General features: G+C 39.8%; 1 pseudogene; it reads left to right on the top strand.

Annotated features, from left to right (window-relative positions):
• The first annotated feature begins 5,369 nt into the window (after window positions 1-5,369).
• On the top strand, window positions 5,370-6,688 carry LOC137022903 (putative nuclease HARBI1; annotated as a pseudogene).
• Window positions 6,689-14,728: the final 8,040 nt, after the last annotated feature.

Consider the following 14,728-nt stretch of genomic DNA (forward strand, 5'->3'; position numbering starts at 1 on the left):
TGTTCACCAATCGCCACATCTACAATCTTTGCTGTTTTATACCTTACAGCCCTGTAGAGATGTCTCAATCGCCTCTGTATGTGTCCTGATTCATTCAGAACAGCTGGAGAGAGGTAAATTAGTGCCGTGAGCCATTTGATTTGGCATTCGAGAGATTAGGTTTGGAGGACGCACGGATCCCCTCCGCTGGGGTGTGATTCACTGTGGCAGGTATTTGCATGGCGATGATGCTCATCATTTATCCCTGATGGGTGATGGGTAATGTTTCTCACTGGCATCCCGTTGTCACTTTTGAGCTCCTACTGCGGTCATCTGTTTGGCTTCTACTCAAACGCCCATGTATGTGTCGTTTCAAGATGGTCCCACTAGGCAAGTTCATCACACTGAGGAGAGCAGAGGCGTATCTGCCCAGCATTCGGTGCCAGTTGTTCTCTCTTGGCTCCTGGTGGATTTCCAAGAATCCGCAGCCAGGCTAATTCTGCTTGAGTGTTTCAGCTGGACTGTCCTAGAATCACAGAGATGAACAGAGTCAGAGACACAAAAGTAATGAAACGAGGACCTCATTAATTCAACTCAAGCCTGGATACAGTTCAGTTGAGGTGAAGAAGCTGCAGGAAGCTGTTTGCACATTTGGTTTAACTACTAAATTATTTGGGTTTTCGATCATGGTGTGCTGATGTTTACCTCTATGGCAAGGTAATGACTCAGGAGTTTCTCTCTATGACTATAGTTTCTTTCTCTCTCTTTTTTTTTCATAGTTTTGTTCGTTCAAACAAGAGCATAGGTTTGATTTTGACATTGGTGGGGACATAAAAGCAGAAAAAATACATTTATTCAGGGAGGAAATTAAGGTTTTTAGTCTATATTGACTTCATTTAATCTTTTTTTTTATGTTATAAGTTAAACTGCCTCGTTGTCTTTACCTTTAACTTTACTTTAACTTTACTTTACTCTGTCTATAGTGCAATCCTCAACATATCTCATCAGCATCATGTATATGTAATACTCTATATAATATATAGTGCACTTACTGTGAATTACAGAGTTTTTGGGGGGGTCAGAGCACTCTTGATGACTCTGCACATCACTTCATTTTAATATCAAAAATGAACTGAACCAATGATGATTCTGAAAGAAAATGTCACAGGGTCTATTGTTGCTGTAGAAATTAACACAACTTTCATGCGCATCATTCTTATGTATTTACTTTGGCTTCTCTGAGAATGTCAATATTGTGACCCATTTCAGATGTGTCCAAAATTACAACAGTGGTTAATATATTTTATTTTTGTATTATTCCACTTTTTTTAAAAATCAAAATTGTTGCTGGGGACATTTCAGTATCGCTGAATATTTGTAGGGACATGTCCCTATAACGTCGCTGCTAAATTCTACGCCCTTGCCTCAACACACACTTTTGCGTCTTTGGTAGAATCACTGTAAGAGATGATGCGAGCTGCTCATAATTTCAGGGGAGACAAGCAGCACTGAGAAATGCATTATGCTATAACAGGCATATAATTTTTTTTTGTGATCACAGGTTTTTATTTCTTCTCACACATAAAAAACTAACTTATAATTTAACTCACTTATAAAATGAACCACAGAGAAGGTGGACATCAGACAAATCAAAAAAGTGAAATATGAAATTGAATTACATGCATAATTTCTGAAGCATCATGTGACACTGGAGTCACAGGAAGAAATTACATTTTCCAATATATAAAAAAAAAAGTAGTACCCTTTTGAGGGACCTCGCGCTACGTTAATGATGCATTGGGAGCGCCTCTGCATGATTGCATCTGAAGCACTTGCGTCAACTAGGAATGACCAGTGTTACCTTCTGTGCCTCAGCAAGTACTCTGTGTGAAACTGTCTTATTTATTGTTGTCTGTCACTATATCAGTCACAAGCGTAAGATATTATGGCGAACAAACAAATGTTTAGATTGTGTGCTCCTCCCTGCCTTTGTTTCATTACAGGTTAGGATACATATGATTTATGTGTTGTTTGTTTGGGAACGGAACATTCTCTGTCAGCATTTGAGGGTGCTGACTGTGAGCATTGCAAGATACTATCGCTTTGCACACTCTGCTCCTGCCTGTCACTCTTTGAGGAGGGTGCCACCTTTTTTCTGCCTTCACCCGGGGGGACCCACCACTGTTTGTCTGGTATCAGAAGGCCGCGCTGTGGCTTCCTCTGCCTCGGTAGAGAGCCCTATGCTTCAGCAGTCTAGCTCTGAGGAGGCAGATGTGCTGAGCATCAATATGGGGGAATTGAGGACTCGCCACCCTCATCTCCTGCATATGAGGAGGATATATATATAAAGGGGCAGGCTCTGTTCATTCATAAAATTCCCAATGTGTACAAGATATGCATGATCGGGAGTTTGAGCCCCGCTGTTGTTGACTTTTTCTTAAGGGGAAAAAAGACTCTCCAAGTGGCTCGGATCTCGTGCTTGCTGAGGCAACGCATAGATTGAGTCCAATGAGTGCAGTGTATTGCAAGCTATGAATTTATGTTTCTTTTACTGTACATTGAAACTATCCTAATATAGTTCAGTCTTTCATCCAGACCATGTTATCTTGTATGGCTGATCTTTTGATGCATTTAATTTTGAGGAATTAAATGGTATAATATGGTGCTGCAGCTGTGAGTTGCATCGAGTTGGGGAAAATTGAAGATTTTTCCATCCCAATCTCCTGGATTAAGGAGTTTGTGGAGATTTGAACTCAGGCCGTAGCTAAGCGTCCCATCTTAAATGTACACTATCTAAATCACTCAGGCAGGTTGTGACTGGAATCATATCCGAGGACTGATTTGTCACCGTTCGGTCTAGCTCTATCACCCTGCACTTTTCCACGAAATGCATGGATGCAGTACTGGCTCCGTGCAACTCCGGGGCATCCATGATCGCAATCTGAACAGATGGTAGTTCTGCATCGAGATGTCGTCCTCGCCAATATGAAAGAGTTGGGGTTAAGGCTGAATGCCAAAAGAAATGTGCTTCTCCAGCACAGATAACCACTTTTCTAGGCGTGGTGGGGGACTTAACGACGATGCAGGCATGTCTATCTCCTTCTCATATCAATTTGATTCTCACAGCCATAAACAAGATAAAGCTAGGCCAGTCACTCACTGTGAAACAGTTTCAGAGACTGTTGGGCCTGACGGCAGTTGCATCCAACATGATACCTTTTGGCCTGCTGTACATGAGACCCTGGCAGTGGTGGCTCAGGACCAAAGGGTTTTCCCTGAGGGGGACCCACTTCGTATGATTAAGTTCATGCTGCGGTGTCTCCGGGCTTTGATTATATGGAGAAAATGTTGGTTCCTGTCCTAGGGTCCTGTATTAGGAGCTCATTGTCATCAAATTACTCTCACGATAGACGCCTCTCTCACAGGATCAAGGTCTGTGGAGGAGTCATAATCTTTCTTGGCACATAAATTGCCTGGAGATGATGGCGACTTTCATGGCTTTAAAGCACTTCCTCCCAGACCTAAGAGGCCATCATGTGCTTGTCCGCTCAGACAACACATCAGTGGTCTATTAAATAAATCACCAGGGGGTCTGTGTTCGCGTTGACTATGCAAACTGGCACAACAGGTCCTCATGTGGTCCCAAGGGAAGATGATCTCCCTGACAGCAGTTTACATCCCAGGGCACCAAAAATTAGGATATCCTGTCGAGACAGGGGCTGAGGCGGCGGGAATGGAGACTTCACCCGGTGGTGGTGGAGATTATATGGCCAGTTATGGCCAAGCAGAATTAGATCTCACGTTATAGGATACGACGCACTGTCCACTTTGATTCTCCTTCACACACTCAGCACCCCCTGGGGCTGGACGCTATGGTGCAGACATGGCAGAGGCTACATATGTATGCTTTTCTCCCGATTGCTCTCCTCCCTGGAGTTCTGGAGAAGGTCTGCTGGTAAGGAATAAGTCTCCTGCTAGTAGCGCTGTACTGGCCAAGCCGAATATTGTTCTTGGACATGGTGTCCCTCCTTGACAGCTCTCCCTTGGAGATTCGGGTCAGGAGGGTCCTTCTGTCTTCAGTGAGAGGCGTGGCACTTTACCCCTGCCCAGAGATATGGAACCTGTGGGTTTGGCTTCTGAGAGGACCCAATTCATAGACTTTGGTCTCTCAACCGAGGTTGTGGAGACCATACTTCACTCCAGAGCTCCCTCCATGAAGAAACGGTGTGCATTGATGTGTTTCACTTCATGGTGCAGATCTCGACTGTGGGACCCAGTTGATGCCCCATTGGTACAGTGCTGGAGTTTGTGCCGTTTTATTTTTCCAAAGGGTTGTCCCATTTCACACTGAAGGTATATGTCGCAGCCTTAGCTGCCTACCATGTCCCTTTGGGTAGTATATCCCTGGGGAGAAACCCGTTGGTGACATGTTTCCTGTGTGGTGGTTTTAGGCCAGGACAGGGGTTTGGCAGCTTATAAAGCCTTATTATATAAGGAGGAATCCCTACAGGATATGGTTTGTGGTTCACGGGTGTTCATGTCTTAGTTGTGCTCTCAGTATTCACACAGACAGGCACTTTTAAACATGGCATTCGGGCATTATTGTTCCCAAAGTGACATCAACTGTAACCATAGTACTTTGAGAAGGGAATGAGATTCTGCATCTCACTGCCATATTTCTTTCATCCCTGTGATTGACTTTCTTTGGCTAATTGAAGCTAATGCCAGTCATTCCGGATACGCTTTTATGCTTTCCTGATCGTGATGTCACCTGCCCCTGACATTCCGTCTTGCCATTGGACTAGTGCTTCATACGCAACCACACAGAGGCGTTCGCAAAGCATCATCGACACAGCATCTCGTTCACTTCTCAGGGAACTATGGTTACAGTCATAACCTGAGATGTTGTTAATTTATAATAATATATCAAATTATTATGTTTTTTATCATATTTTTGGTCAAATAAATGCAGCCTTGGTGAGAATCAGAGACCCTGCAAAAAAAAACCTTCAAAGATGTCAAACATTTGAATATTGGGTAAGGTTTACAGAAGGCAGAAGGCTATAGATCTAGTATGATTTAATGCATATGTTTTTGTGTAACCCAGTTTTAGAGGTTTGTTTCCTTTGCTGAAACAATTAAACAGGAGATTAAATTAACTTTAGATCAGGGGCATATTCTTCGTACATCGCTAACTCACTTAGCTGGATTTGATTGTTGGCGATTTGGCATGATCTTGGATTATTTGGTTCTTCGACGCTCATCCTGGACTTGCTGTCATAGCAACAGGTGCCCAAGCTTAAACCTGCTCGGGAGCAGGCTTATTTCATGTTAACAGGATTAGATCCCGGCTTTATAAGCGGAGGTGATACGGGAAGTCTTTCGCAGCCATGGCTTGTCCGTTTTTACGAGTGGAACCCGTTGATGAAGGTGCCAGAGTAATTCGAAGAGCTTTTCGAATTAGACCTAATTGCGTTTTGCGAGATAGACAGGATCCTTTAGTGCATCACGACAATGTACTTATTGAGAGATATAATTTTTTCTTGTGAGGGTGTCATATACATCATTAATTTGTTGGAACCACGTGAAATGTTCGACTCGTCTGAGTCAGGCTTTAACAATGGCACAAACTGTTTGTATTTCTTTGAGATTCTTTGCGAGTGGCACTTTCCTTTACACTATTGGTGATGCAGAAAACTTGGTGAAAAGTGCTGTCTGTCATGCCATTCGCAAAGTTTATCTGGCACTCAAGCAGTTTTTAGGGGGTTTTGTGGTATTTCCAAGCCACTTAAGACCACAGGTTGTGAAGCAGAAATGTTTTGCCATTGCAGGTACATTATAATTGTTAATGAAGATCATGCAACCATGATCATGCCAAAAAGTAGGACTTACAGTATTTCTTCATCAGGCTTCCCTAATGTGATTGGTGCCATAGACTGCACACATGTCCCCATCAAGGCCCCAATGAAGGTGATTTTGTGAACCGAAAGGGATTTCACAGTGTAAATGTGCAAGTAAATTACTATTACGATTCTTATTCCAGACCACTAATATATGAAATAATAACAAAAGTAATGTAATCAAAAAGTATGCAGTTGACTGATTATAAATATCTTAGATGGTGTGTGACTCCATGTTCCACATCACAAATGTGGAAGCAAAATGGCCTGGTTCTGTGCATGACTCTAGGATTTTCAGAGAGTCACATTTATGCACATTATTTGAACGTGGTAAGGAACAATTTAATATCAGGCTCACTGGATTACATAAATTCATTCAGAGTCTAACAAAACTGCATTTTCCAGGTGCTTATGACAGGATCCTGTTTGAAGACAGGGGCTATGCCTGCAGGCAGTATTTTATGACACCATTCCCTGACCCAAACCCCAGACTACAAACCCGTTTCAATGCAGCTCTAGCCAGGACAAGTGCACACATTGAAAATACCTTTGGGCAACTAAAGGAAAGATTTCAGTGTCTGAAGGGTCCGAGGGTTGCACCTGACAGGGTCTGTGACATTGTTGCATGTGCAGTACTCCACAATATTGCCACCAGGAGAAAGGAGAGGACCCCTGTGGTGGAGGTGCAGCCTGATGATGAGCTCCAGCCAGTGCACTTGGACCACCCTAGTGGCAGAGCTGCACAGGACAGAATTGTGGAACACCATTTTTTATTTGATGTTCTCTTTACACACAAAAGCCATCATTAAACAAATAAAAGACAAGACAACATGCTTACTTCCTTGAGTTTTATTTCAATGATTATGTCTTTTGCCTGCAATAAGATGTATTGTTATCCATGGTCAGCAATAGTCCTCTTTGTGAAATAGTGTATTAGCACTTACTCTGAAGTTCCTTTTGAAGCAACTCAATTTCTAGTTCCAGTTTTCTTTAAAGTGTCAAGTTCTATTTCTCCCCTTAATTTTTGGCGTGTTTTAGATGCTGTTTATATAGATTACAGATATCACCCTGTGCCATTTTTGGATACAAATAATTATCAAAACCAAACCAAAAACAAATCAATACAAGCCCTAATGCAACAGAAATAAAAAGGAAAAGTACTACACTAACCACCTTTTTATCACTTTGTGCAGTAGGCCTGTCTGGCCTTTTCTCCTGCAAGTCCGATTGTTGTCAGAAATAATATGACAACTATAAATTAAGTTCTTTATGCACTTACAACTACTTCCTCCAAAGGACAGTCATCTGAGAGGGTTTCTTCACGGTCCTGTGCAAAAGTAACAAATGGGTATTCCAAAGTGTTGCACTTTCTTTACTTTTGATGGAAAGTTAGAAAAAGTCCACTTACTGCACATATTTCAGCCACCACTTTGTTGGAAACAGGTAAAAGTGTTGGCGTATTATGTAAAACTGCAAAAAAGAGGAGGAGAACACAATGGCATTACAATGAACTAAACTACGGAAAAAAAAAAAAAAGATCAGTAACATAGCAACAATTTTTTGAATTAGGTTATGCAGTTTTCAACTTCACAAGTCATCAATACTCAATATTTAATCAGTTAAAATGACAGTACCAGCCATTAGGATTATAGGCACACTTCATTTAATGCAGCAACAAAGTATTTACAGTGTAGCAAGATACATTTAAAACTCTTTTACCAGTAATGAAGGTGTTGCTGTTACTGGTCCCTGGATTTTGGTCTAAGGAAGAGGTGCCCCCAGGATTGCCTTCCACAATGGGTCGGTTCACATTTAACCCAAGGGCCAACTCTTCTGCCGGGGTATAATGTGGGGTGCAGGACCACCACCTGTTTTTTTTTTTTTTTTCTGCTCCGCCTTTTTCTTGGTTGCTGTTATAAACAGACAAACACATCATTGAACATTTTTTGGTAAAACACACTAAACAGTAGAAGTAGAAGAGATGCCATTTTTGGAGAATGTTCTTGTACTTGAGTTTTACTTGTTCCCATGTTCTTGTGGGTCCTGAGGTGGCTCTGACATTAAGCAATTATGAAATTATTAAAAATACAACAATATATACTGTTATAAGTGATAGAACCATAACATGGAGCACTTACGCATTTAATTTGTCTGCTACTTTTTGCCAGTCCCCTTTCCTGGCTTTTGCATGCTTTGAGGTGTTCCCTGGCATTTTAATTAAGGTTTCAAATTCAGCATAATCCTTCTAGCAATAACTCTTGCTCTGCTGCGGTGAAAAACTGAGCACACTCTTTGGCCATGGTGAGCAGCCAATCACAGTGTTGCTGATCAGTGTTTCTACTATCGATACATATCCCCTTTTAAGCCAGCGCATGAACGCGCAATTAAATCAGATAACTCAATCCAGCTATACTAATCATAAGCTGCAGGTGTGTTCGAGGAACCTAATTAGCTGGATCATGATGAGCACAATGATATTATCTTGGATGTCTTGTTTGATCTCAGATGTTTTAAGCAACATACAAAGAATATGCCCCAGGGACATAAGACTGGATTAATACTAAAATGTCATTTACTTCCACAAGCTGTTTATGAATTGCTTTCACAGACTGCGAAACATACTAATTGTACCTTCAACATCAGAAAAAGGCTTAACATTAAAAGAGTGTCTATTTACACTAAGTGCAAATAGCGTCCCTTGTTGGCAACACTATTTACATTAGCTCCACCCACCAATGCCTATGCCGTCTTCAGTGGCGCTGCAGCAGTGAGCAAGACTCGCAGACTTGGCTTTTAATGAGATTGACGCGGGTTTGAATCCTCCTTTTGCCGAGCTCACATTTATTTTCAATAAAAATGAAAATAATGTTCTAAAAGTGGAAATAAACTGCAAATGAGTGTTTAATAATTTTAAAAGTGTTTATTGGGTAGGGATAGGGGAAGGTGTAAGGAGGGTTTTTATTCTCCCTATAAGGCAGCATCCATTTAATAATTTTAATAAATTATACTATTACGGGTTGCTCTAATGAAGATGAATACAAAAATCTAACAAGGTTTATTTAAAAGACTCAAAGATAATCCAAAAGCATAACAGTGTGATTCAACACAAGCAATACCAGACAACTAAAGAGTGCAAAGGAAGCAACTTAAATACATGGTAGATGAGGGAACTAATAATGAACACCTGTGATGATCAAATGAATTACCATGACAGCTAAAAGGTGGCAGGAAAACTGATCAAAGGAAGACATGTGACTAATGAAAACAAACTGAATATCAATGAAAACTAAAACAAACTGAACATAGCTATGACATAACTCCCACTCTCAGTATGCATGACCTTGTGCCGTAACAAAAATAAAATAAACAAATGAGTGAGGGAGGGAGGGTGAGGGTTTTGGAGGTGGGAAGGGCTGGGAAGAAGGAGCAGGCGGGGGCTGGCAGAAACAGGCAGGAAGACAGGTAGAGACTCCACAGAGGAACTGATGGAGGGAGCATCTATGGGGCGATGATGGAAGGATGGATGATGGAAGGAGCAGCCAGATGCTACCAGGACAGCCAGATGCTATCGACCCAGAGCACGGTGATGGTGGGAGGAGCCAAGGAGTAGGCAAGGTCAACGACATCCACAGGACGACCGATGGAGACAAGCCAATCTCAAGGGATCCCAAGGCGATGACGGAGAGCTGATGGGATCGAGTGTTGCCGCTGGAATAGGCGGCATAGGCAGAGCCACGGTGACGAACGCCTGAGGTGACATCAGAGCTCCTGAGACCTGAAGCAGAGCCGGTGCAACCGCGGACGTAGGCAAGTCCGGGGGGAAGGAGGATCCCACTGCAGTTGTAGGGGTGGAGAGCCGAAGCGCAGCGGGAGGCTCGCAAGTCCGTGGCGCAAGGGTGACGACTGACCAAGGGGGAGCTGACAGGACAAGGGAGCCTAGTGTAGTTTCATGGTTGAGGTTCTCTGGTGAAGCTGAGGGTGTTAGGAGAGGGTGTTGAAAACTGAATGAAGGAAGACATGTAACTAATGAAAACAAACTGAATGTCCATGAAAACTAAAAAAAATTGAACATAACTGTGACAATTACATGTTATAAATAGAATCTATCACTATTTTCACTTAGTTTAAATACCATCTAAAATAAAGCCTAAAATAAAATAAAAATAAAAACCTTGTCTACAAAGGCAATGTCCTGAGAGAAATGTCCCTTCTAATTTGGCCAGTGGTAGTTCACTGCTCTAACTAACTTTCCCTTTCTTAATAAAGTGACTATTAAATTTAATCTTGCTCAAGCCGGGTCAAAATATTCTGTCGCATTTAATTTTCAACCCTCAGATTTATAAGTTTTCAGTTTGTGAAAGCCTTCACTAAGAACTTTGGCAGACAGTCAATACCTCCATGGAAACCAAAGCAGACCTCAAAATCAAATAGGTGATTGAATTTTGCAGCAATGTACTCTCTACCTATGAATTAATTGACACAATCGACTTTTAAGCTAAGAAGTAATTTGGTTCAAATAATACCTAATATGTTCCTGTAGCTCAACTGATGAGAAAGCCGTTAGCAATGCCAAAGTCACGTACCATTGCCAATGTAAATGTGCTGTCAGTAGCTTTGGATAGAATATATGGTCGACGCATTCATATAAATATGATGAATTTGATTTAATGCTGTAGGGCAGTAAAATTCTGAAAGACATTTTGAATGTATTCACCTCTGCTGAAAGAAAAACAATGCCATTATACAATGTAAAAGCTAAAGCCTTTATATCTTGGAAAAGTTCTCAGTTCTATTTCTGAATCTGTGACAGCAGCTCCTTAACCGGCCTCCCCTCTGGGCTGGTGACCATCAATGTGTAATGTGCTTGAGTTATGTTTGAAGCATGTCACTATATAGACATCCAAGTGATGAATTATGCTACTCATTAGCCAGTTCAAACTAACATACTTGTCCTAAAGTGTGTCCAATGCTGTGAGTTGGTGGATAAAGTGGGATGGTTACCAGTAGCTATATATACAATAGACAGTGAGTAAATGATTTTCAAATTTTTGTTATTGTTTGTCTAATATGTTCCCTGGCATTATGCAAAGTTAATCAGAAGGTATATATATATATATATATATATATATATATATATATATATATATATATATATTTGCTCTAATTATAGCAAATCTTTTGCAGCCCACAATATGGCCCTTAAAACAATCTTGCTTTAAACTTTATTATTTTAAACTTAGCTGTATTTAACTTTACCTTTGATTATTTTAATAAAATACAATAATCATTTTAAAATATTTTTTAAAAATATTATATATTTATAACTTTATAAATTGTATATATATAGTATAATTAAAGATAATTAAATGTTTTAATAATATTTTTTAAATACATTTTTAAATATGTTATAACATAAATTTAAAAAAAAATGCATATTTAAATTATAAATACATATTTATGATGTTGATCTTTGTTTTTATTGTTTTAAATTACATTCAAGAATATTTTATCATTGTAATGTCAGACTTCATTTCTCTAGTTTTGGAAATTTTTCCTCTGTAGTTTTTCCATTTGACGTCAGCATATGGCTGTGTATTGTGAGCAAGCAGGCGTTGAGCTTCAGGCCAGCCAGAGCTTGGAAACAGTGTGAAATTAGGCATGACCAAACTGGTTATTTCCTTCATTTCTTTAGTACTGTATCTGCCAAAGCCTTGATGGACAGCTCACACTCATAAACCAATAATGTGTTGTGGGTATCAACATTTGAGCTGTGTGATTCAGCCTAGGTAAGCAGAGGGAGCTCTGCAGTTGTGTACTTTTTCATTAACTTTGATATATATCTGTCTATCACACGCACACGCGCACACACACATACACTTTCTCCCTCTTCCAAGGTCTCTTTGCCCTCACCAAACACACACAAAACCAGACTAGTTTTGAGAGTTTTATTGTTTAAATTTGCCCATGACCTGAGGGATACTGAAATAGAAGCTTCCTGTCACTCAAGAAATAAGCAACAAGTATAAGCAACCCCCCCCCCCCCCCCCCCCAAAAAAAAAAAAAAGAAAAAAAGTGAGTCCACCCTCCATGGGATGAATGACCTTCTGTCCCTCTACATCACCTAGGTCATCACTCACAACCAAACAGCTCTCTGCCATTGGCTGAACTACAAACTTGTATAGCTGTAGAGGAATGAAGACAAAGTGCTCTTAATGAAAGTGTGAAGGAATAGGATTTATTTATCTGTGGTGTTGTAGCCTAGCGGTTAATGATCAGAGCTGGTGACTGACGCTCAAGGCAACCAAAAGTGATCCATGAACTATCGCCTTATTGGCTCGTGTGCAACTGTTCACTACACAGAGACTGTGCATATAACTTTAAAGTATAGGTCAACCCAAAATTAACTTTTTTCTTTAATGGAACATCATGAGAAATTCTGTAGAATATGTAAGATGCTCTTTTTTTCATAATTTATGTCCAACAATGACATAAAAGTACCTTAAAAGTTGTACAGACGATAGCTTTGTATGATGATCAGACCAGCATTCCATGTTGTGATTGATATGGTATTGTTAACTAAAACTATTAAAATGTCTGAAATTAAAGTACTAAACTTACTAAAACTGAAATAAAAATAAAGCTACTTAAAAATATGCAAAACAAAAGCTAATAAAATAGCACATGACAAAATTACTTTTCAAAATAATCTAATCTAATAATTAATAGAAAACAAAAATTAATTATTAAAAAGAAAACATCAAACCATCAAACATCTTTACATGTTTAATTTTATTTGAATAAGATTTAAGCACTGTGGTGGAGGGTGACATTTGTCAGGTGAATAATAGTATTTGGGCATTTTTGTACCTTTTTAAAGGTTTTATGTTATTTTTGGAGCTCAACAGTCTCCTTTATGAAAATGAACACGGATATTCCACAATTTATGCAGTGTTCCATATGAATGACAAGTTGCCATGTACTCAATTTGTGTATCATTAAAGCTGCGTAATTAAGTTCATTAGCTGCTGTGATATAAATATACATGACGAATATGGCAAACAAAGACTTTATAGAGAACACGTTACAATTTGTTAAAGTCCTTGGTGATGTTCGGTCCATTTGGGTCAGAGGTTGTTGTAGGGACTTTATACAGGAGTTTTTCACCATGTATTTTATGTTGTATTGTGTAGCTGTGTTGTGTGGCACCTGAGCCAGTTTTCTATCTCCCACTTTAAGGTCAAAGTCCAGGTGGAGGTCATTGTGAAGACTTTAATGCTTTGTACATTGCAGCTGAGGTTGATTAGCTCCCTCAGTCTTTCCATGACTACTATATAGTCCACCTCTATATTTCAGCCACACAGGTTTATTTTGGTGCCGTTTGTGACCCTGTAGTGTCGAACACATGGGTGCTGAATCCATGCTGAGGACAGAGACTATATCAGGCGAATCAAGCTAAAGATTTACATCTTTTTGTGAGCCTTTCCTTTCATTTGAGGTAGAACATCAGCACATATATCTATCAGTATTTTTGAAATGGCTGTTCTGAGTCCCCTTTATATACACGTTATTCCCAGAATTGCATTAAAAGAATAATCACATAGTTTGAGTGTTGATTTATTTTGATTCTCAGCTGCATATCTAGGACATGTTCCATAAATGAGGATCTGGATGCATGTTCCAGCATGTTCCCTGCTGCGCACGACCTCATCTCATCCATATTTTGCCACACATCTGGAACTGTGCAGAAGGGTTAGGGGTGGAAGATATTGAAATGCAAGACACAAGACACAAAGAAACAAATCTTTGTGAGAGCGAATGAGATCAGATTCAAAAGAGGGCACGAGAGTGAATGAGGTATATTGATTATGACTGTCACATGTCTGTTGAATTCATCATGAAGGTTTTTACTGACATCAAGTTTTATTCTGTTAGACAAGCAGACACAGGGTGTACAGATATGTCTTATGGCTGGTACTTTTAGGGATTAAGTTCCCTTAAAATACTCTTAAAAGTCACTAGTGTGTTTTTCTAGTAGCAATGTCAAACAGTGGATATTCATGCATCATAAACTACTTTTCCAGCATCTCAAATAATCATTCATTCTCTAGTGGAAATTACATTTTAAAGCTGCAGTCCTTAACTTTTTTTGGTTAAAAACGATCCAAAATCAATTTTTGCACAAGTACATAACCAGCCAGTGTCCAAAACTATCTCATTAGCCTGATTCACAGGTAAGCTTAATGTTTTCTAATTCGGGTGGTACTGGTGGGTTTCCGCGGGAAATTCAAGCATGCAGCCGTTCATCTTTGCGTCATTGCGTCACTTCTGTTTACATAAAGGAGGAGTCCCAGCTAGTAGGCTATATCGCATGTGGAGGATCATTTATAGCATTTTCTCACAGCAGCTGCAATAATTAAACTTATCATTTTGATGGTGGATTGTAATCTAGAAAGGTCCAAATGACAATCATCAGTGACAACGGGAGATTCACCCGTAGTCAAAAGCAAAAGAATTCGGACTGCAGAGTGGCTACAGAAATTGAAATCTACAGGTAACGCTAATACACACTAAATACACAGTCACACAATGCTGATGTTGTTAACATTAACAATTTGAGAACAAAGTATAGCAATAATAATAATGTGCATGGTTTGACGTGATCCAAGCTAAGCGATTGTTAGATGTAATAACCATTGGCAGCCCAATTTATTGTATTGCTTTTTTTAGAGATGTACCGTTTTTTCCACCGACACCAATAGGCAATTATTCAGAGTGATATCCGACGATACCGTTAATATCGTATAATATATCGTATAATATATCGTTAATATCGTATAATAATTTGAGGG

This window comes from Chanodichthys erythropterus, chromosome 7, assembly GCF_024489055.1.
Source record: "Chanodichthys erythropterus isolate Z2021 chromosome 7, ASM2448905v1, whole genome shotgun sequence".
Taxonomy (NCBI): Eukaryota; Metazoa; Chordata; class Actinopteri; order Cypriniformes; family Xenocyprididae; genus Chanodichthys; species Chanodichthys erythropterus.